Genomic DNA, 7984 nt, shown 5'->3' on the forward strand with positions numbered 1-7984 from the left:
ATGAAATCCACAAAATATGCAGAAGAACGCCTTGGACTGTAGCCGGTATGTGGAACATGAGGACGGGACAAGTACAGGCGTTTCTATATGCAGACGATATTGTGCTAGTGACAGACTCTAAGGAAAAATTGCAACAGGCCATTATAGAATGGCAAGAGGAACTCGCCCGCAAAGGATATCAAGGATATCACCACGTACCAGCATCGGATATCAAGTTGTTCCGGATCCACCTTCCACCTTCCGGAATCTGCAGTCTCTTAACGCTGTTGCCATTGAATGATAATTATTTGGCTCTTTTTTTTCTCGTAAAACGTGGAAACTTCAGCTATAATACCTATTTCTTTCGTCAACCATGAATTCAGAAGGAGGCCTTTAGGATACCATGCACACCTTCTTCTTTCTCATCTTCCTTAAGTGCCTTTCAGCGTGGAGAAACCTCTATCCACTTGGTCCACACATCTCGGTCCATGGAAAGCATCTTCATGTGAGTCGGCGTTTTTCCTCTTTCCAGACCTAGTCGTTGCTCCTTCTAGGTCAGCCTTGTGGTCTCCTACCAGTCGGTCTCGCCTCCATACATTTTCTTGGCACTCTGTCTTCCCACATTATACAGACGTGTCCATACCATCGGTGCTGTCGGTGTTCAATCGCTGATTTTACTGAAGTTCTTCTCTTATTCTTTCATTCCTTATCCTATCTCACCGAGTTTTGCCCAATATTCTTCGCAAAAATCGCATTTCAGCAACCGTAATTATGCTCGTGAGCTTGGTTTGGGTCACCCAACTTTCACAGCCATATAATAGTGTTGCTTTAAACATATGGAGCTTGATATCCTTACCTGCCTCCCTCTTTCCCACAATAGTATTGCATATCTGGTAGTAAATGCTATTTGCTTTATTTGTCCTATTGGACACATCTTGGTCTATTTTGCCAGATTTATTGAAAAATGTTCCAAGGTAGGAATAGAAGTTCACTGTTTCCATACTTCATCATTGTACACTATTTGTACATTGCCCACGTCCACTTCATCTGTGGCAACAGATTTGGCATTTTATATTTTTATATTGCAATAGAACGAAAATATTCACAACACTTTTAACTAACCTAGAGCTACTCTCTCTTTTTTTTTTTTTTTTTTTTTTTTTTTTACACACTGTCCAAAAACAGCTGTTTTAATTCATTAATGATTTCAATTATAATTAATCGATTAGATAGCATCCTTACAGTATATATCTTTTAATAATTGTAATTTATTATTATTCACATTTACAATAAAAATATGAGTATTCATTGATGATATACTCTTATTTTAATAATTTAGGTAAATTTACTTATTATAAAAAGATAGTACTAAAATATTTTATTAGTTCCATCAGATCCTCATTAAACACTTGATATTTCGTAATACAACAGTTCAAAATTATCTTAGTGACATAGGATATTCTATACAAGGTTTTATGGTCATAATCGATGTAATAAAAAAGTGAGAATTTTTCAAGTATTTTTAGCAGGAAGAGATTGTTTTTAGAGTTCAAAGGTATGTTTTTACCTTCGACTAAATAAATATTTTATATTAAAATTAAAACATTAGTTAGGCGCATTTTTTTTTGTTTTATCCCTCTTTAGTCGTATATAGCACTTCCGAAATAATATACAAATTGATACCACAAAGACTATGATATAACATATGCGTCTGCTTTAGAAAATTATCAAGCCACACTGTTTGAAGGAAATAAAATTGAAAACAATTCTGAGCACCCATATGAAGATATTCTCTAATTTTGGTGCTATTTTAGTCACAGAACTTTTTAATGATGAACGACACCTCAATGTGAATGATTTTATTTTTCTGCTATTACCCTCCTTGAGACCAACATTTCCTTCTCGCTTCAAGCTTCTAATCATTAGTTGCTTGTGAAATATATTATGCTCGTTTCGTCATTCGCTAGATCTGTAACATAGCTACAAAGCAATGCGTGATGATCACACACACACACACAAACACATATATAAAAACATATATATTTGAAGTTCTTGAGGATCAGTCAATAAGACGAATATATTGAGGGAAAGTTTCGTAACTATATTGTTTATATGGTCATGCCCTACAATAAAAAAAAAATAGTATTCAGAAAAAATAATTTCTTCAACTAATTACTAAAACTAACTACAATATACAGATCATAATTCAAGATTAATGTCGGTTACAGTTTACATTGCTGTGATACCATTAACTCTAGGTTTGTGCCAGAACTGAGTAGGGGTGAAATGGAGAAAGGAATATGTGGGTTTGTTTTGATTTTTTCAAATCGTAACCGTTCTTTCTAGCAGGGAGTCAGTCTGATATTTCTGTTTTGTATTTTGTATATTTTTATTTAGTGTTTTTGTTGTGTAATGTATAAAACATAGCTTACAACACTAAATAAAAATAGATAAAATACAATACAGAAGTAATATACTGACTTTCTGCTAGAAAGAACGGTTACGTTTCTACAATAGAACGAAAAATTAATATTTCAGCTTGAAAGAGAGAATCATAAGTATTCTTACCTGAAAATTAACCTTTTACCTTGAAAGCTGAAAAGTGATAGTGATAGTAGCTACAAAATAGCGTTTTAACGATCTTAGGCGGAGTTTCACGTACTAAATTTATCACTTTGTTTTCATGAAATTCCCTTCAGATGACTAGCAACTAGAAAATATCAATAGAGCATGGTAATAAGAAATTTTCCAGTAAGAAACTTTCAAATAAGTTATTGATTTGATTTACCAGCTGTATTTAAATTATTATGAATTCATTTATGAAAGCAGCTTATTATGATTAATATTATACAGCTTTTATTTTTAACAGGCTTTCCTATACAAACAACATATAGAACAAATAAAGAAGAAGTTTTAACCGAAATTGATATCATTATAGGAGGTTTTGGTGATAATTGAGGGTTTTGAGACTATAACAAAGAAATTAAGTTCTAGAAGATGATTTTTTTAAATGGATATAATAACCAGAGATGATAAGAACATAATATAAATTAAAAATTGTCGACAGGACACATCCCTTATGTTGGAATACCCCAATATCAATAACTGACATAACATCAATAATATTTCATCCATTATCAAACGTTTATCAAAAATTTTAGCAGATGTTCAGACGGTTCTCAAGCTAAACCACAATATGGCTTTAGACTCTCTTCTATCCAAATTATTTTATTAACCAAAAATTAAGAAAAAAAAACATTAAAATATTTAGTTTTTGTTTTTTTTATTCCTAATATTTTCTGAACAAAATATTTTGTTGGTAAACTTCAGACACGTGTTTATAAAGAAGGCCACTTAAAACAAACACATAAGATCTATCCACCTCAAGCCCTTTTTGAACACCATTCACTCTGCATTCATTTGAATCGTACTCCAAACATGGTCCTATTCAGCTATCAATTTTTTTTTACTTATAGTTAATTGCTTCGATTTTTTTTTTATTGCCTTTGGGAAATCCTCTTTGGTATAGCTAAATAAATATTTAAAGCTAAATGTACCGCTTCATGGGACAGACCAGAATTTACTTTTCTATTTACTCCTGAACGGATGGTTCGATTTCGGATCTGTAAAGTGCATTTTGTATTTTTTGATAATAGAAGTTACTGAAATTATGTTTAAAAAACATCAATACAATAATAAAGAAAATGAGAAGTGAAAATATGAGGTAACGATAAATTTTTAAAAATGTGGCCTTATAGGAACTTGAATGAAATTGAAGAACCGTTCAGTGAAACTAATGAGATTCCGTGAAATCATGGCACTTATACAGCGATCGTAAAAAGAAAAATAAATTTTTGTTAACAAATGGAAGGAAATGGTTTTAGGTGGCTTCCGGCAGGAACTATACGGCAACTCAAGACTGCTAAAACTAACTTTCTCATAGCAATACCTAAATTTGAGAACAGTCAAAGTAAATTTTTATTGGTATTCAGTTATTATTTAATTCTACACTAATATTCAAAATAATTTGCATTAATTTTTTTCTAGGTACTATCTAATTAGTATTAATAATTACTATCAGTATTTCCTGAATGGTGAGATTTTAGCCTATTGTTTGCTTTTACTTTTTTAAATATTTATTATTGGACGTTATGATTTATTGAAATTATCCACTATTGTTTGTTTCGTATTTTCAAAAAATAAGTTATAGAAGAATAAATAAATAATTCTTTAAATTTATTATAAATAGAAACGTTTTAGAATAAATTATAGAAGTACAAATATTTTTCCAACTAAGTTACTTGTCTGTTCTATTTGGAGAAATAATGAAAAGAAAGGGACACAACAATGAAACCCTTATTTCGTGATAACAACCCTTATTTGTCTATTAGAATTTCACTTCCAAGTCTTTTTCTATTATATTGGTAAACACTTAGAGGAAATCCTGTATATATAAATCTAATCTGAATATTCACACCACAGAACAAATTTTGCAATCCAACTTTTATTTAACTACGCAACGCGTTTCTCAACGTGCGCATGAAATGATCTCTGATTTTTCAAAATGCATTCTGGCTACAAAATAACCAATGTGGTAATAGGAAAAATAAAAAATAATTATTATTTAAATTCTCTACATATTTATTTTTTATTTTAATATATTTATTTATTTTTTGTTTTTATTTGTTGTATTTTAATAGAGTAAGCTTGTGAGGAATGTGCATAGAAGCTATTTGTTGCAGTGGGCATAATGTTATTGTAAGGGCATAGTGCATAACACCTAATGTTTTCCTTGTGAATTGTATCGTTTCTATTTTGACTGCGGAAAATCAAAAAATAAGTAACTTGCTGGCTCAAATGTCTAATACCGAAAGATGAAGTGTGTTTATCTTTAAAAAGCGTATCTTGTATGTTACAACAATATAATATGTTATAGAATAAAGGTTGGATTGTTAAAAAATAAATTGGGTCCAGAGGTACTGGACTCAATAAAGCCAATCTTTCACTTCCATTCGTTCCTTATAACTTTTTTTTTTTTTGCATTTTGCATTTTGCTCTCGACTACTAAGTTATATATATATATCTAACTTAAGTGTTGCGGCCAACATATGGTCCACAAATCGATTATTGGAACATATGATTTTTATTAAGACAAAAAACAAAACAACTATTCTGTTGTTTTTTATACTGAAAATAAACAGACGACTTCTTACAGTCTCAGTATGCACACACATATCGTCTCCATTGTCTCCTCACTACATACTCGTAGTTGCCAGCATATTGGCCATCTGCGCCAGCTTAAATTATTTTAGCCACGGCGGGCGGACTACTTCGGCTCATCCTCCAAGAGGACAAGGGAAACACATTCATCTCCTGAGAGGCCCTAGAGAGATTGAGTGGTGGAGAGAGGGAACTACAGGTCTGAGTATGTAACTGTCAGTTGATCACTCTGGGTAGGCCTTGCAGCATTAAAAGGGAAACAGAAATGGAATTGGATAAGTGGGGGGTTAAGGGAGGAAAGGTAACAGTCAATGTAATGAGGAAAATGCTCCGAGGCAACCAGATAATCATTGATTATCACTGATAATCATTGACTACGAGATCTTTTGGTAAAGGTGGTAGTGAAGATAAAAAATAGTGGGGTTTAGTGGGATATTAGAACTGGAGTGAAGAGGTATAGCTGTCAGAAGCTCGACTGTAAGCGAGAATGGGTGATTAACTAGAGGGAGAGTTAGAAAAAGGCAATATTGAAGCAATATGATGATAATTTTTCATCAGGAAAAAAGGAGGAAGTACTGAGAGCAATAGGAAAAACGGTGCACGAAATCACATTGAAGTAGGATAGGGTAAAGTACGTAAAGGAGAGGTGATATCCCCAGGCACTTCGAAAACACCTTAGGGAAGAAATAGAAATTTTATGGAAGCAAGTGATAATTGTGGACAGCACTTCGCCCTACAACAGTCCATTGTGAGTAGTACGCAAAAAGAGTACCTCGGACGAATTCCAGAGAATAAGGGAGTTCGACCTCTATCATTCTTCGTGTGTTAAGGTGCCACATCACATCGATATCCTTCATTTCCTTTCGGATCAAGGAGATGTCGAATTCTCTTCCCCCATCCAACGAGATGCGGCCGTTCCAAAACTACCTCCGAAAACCTATCCCGCACCTGGTGCACCATTGCCGCATTAGTGAAGAGGTCAATCTGGGTGACCATGTTCTTTCTCTCTTGTCCATTCTCGCAGCCTCATTGTCCCTGTTCTTGTTCCAAGGTGATCGAGCCAACCAACCCTTTTTTTTTTTTACCTGGTTTATATAGTACATCCATGTTATATTTGGCTAGGAACACCTTCGAGCCTGTAATTCTGGCTGACGATTCCTTCAGTTTTCCCAACCACTGGAATGGTTTGTGGTCAGTATGTAACTTGAATCTTCTACTGAACACTTATGGCCTAAAGTGATCGACAGCCCACACTATTCCAAGGAGTACTCGCTCCATTGTGCTATATCGAATTTCCGTCTCCATAAAGAATCTGTTGGCGTGTACCAATCTCCTCTTTCGCACTCCTGAGACAACATCGATCTTAGCGCATACTCATTGGAATCTGTTTTATTTTGGATTGCCGAGTCAAATCCAGAAAAGCAAGTACCGGGGCTCTTGCTGCAACCTCTCTATGCACCGTCTAATAATGTACCTGAGATCTTGTCGGCCATCACCGTCCTGATTTCCACACCAGAACATTGACATGTACTTGTGGCATGGTGATTGACGGTAGAGGTGAAAACTGATTTTTACCTGGCGGAACTGCTACCGATGGATTCTCTGAAATAGATTCAGAATTGGGTTCCGGAATATACCGGTGTTCACCACAGAAATTTGCACTAACGCCTATGAAATTGTAGGTATAGAGAGCAGAAGTTATGTTTTACCACTCTTCTATTTTTTTCCGTGCGAATCCTGTTCTTGACTTATGCAAGGCCAAAATGATCAATCAAAAATCAGCCCACGATGATTAGTTTTTCCTTAGTGGTACGCCAACACCTCATGTGCATCGAATAAACGACCGATCTGTGCCAATTGTTTCTATTCTGCATAGCCGTTAGATCTTTTCCCATACTGTCGCGTTTCCAACATATAAACGGTGAATTTTACCAGCGTTGGATGCTTCTTTTAGTTCTCTACAGATTTGATCCTCTTTGACACCAGATAGTCGAAATGATACTGCTGCCATATTTGCTATGTTCCATCTTCAGCTACCCCGTGGTTTTTGTCTTCCAAATAATCTGCCACTTCTTGTTGTTAATAATATCATTAAGCTCCTCTATTTTCGTCGGTCTTTCGTCGTTTGAACTTTCTTCTGCGGACGTCTCCTCCCCATTCTGGTTTTTTGGTGAGGCCGATTGCTGTTATTCTGTCGGAGTCCAATCTCTCTAAACCTACATTCCAATTCCAAACGTTTTCCCTTGGTCATATTCTACTACGTTTACCATTATTGCTCACGAGAGCCAATCTGCTACTACGTTTTCCTTGCCACGTTTGTACGTGATGCCCATGTTGTACTGGATCAACAGTTCTTTTCACCTTGTAATTATCGCCGACGAATTCTTTAGCTTCCCCACCCATTGGAGGGGTCTGTGGTCCGTCTTCTGATTCCTTTTATGTCGGTCGCCACTGTGATCCGATGTAAAGCGCTACCTTCTGCACATCAGGTCTTACCCCCTCCTGAGATATGGTGTATCCTAAAAAATGTATTTGTTTTTGTCCCAACAATGACTTCTCTTGAGATAGTTTTGGTCCGAATTCTCGTATCCTTTGGAAAACGCTGTTTAAGTGTTTCACATGGTTTGTAACCGATTTACTAAACAACAGGAGGTCATCCTTGTAAATCTGGCATACTGATTCATCTATACCTCTCAAAACTTCGTCTGTTAACCTAACCAAACTATTACAATAATTAAAATTAAGGTTTAACAAAGAAAAAAAAATGTCAATATATCTCCGTGGG

This window comes from Halyomorpha halys, unplaced genomic scaffold (genome assembly GCF_000696795.3).
Source record: "Halyomorpha halys isolate HHAL.00 unplaced genomic scaffold, Hhal_1.1 Scaffold173.1, whole genome shotgun sequence".
NCBI lineage: Eukaryota > Metazoa > Arthropoda > Insecta > Hemiptera > Pentatomidae > Halyomorpha > Halyomorpha halys.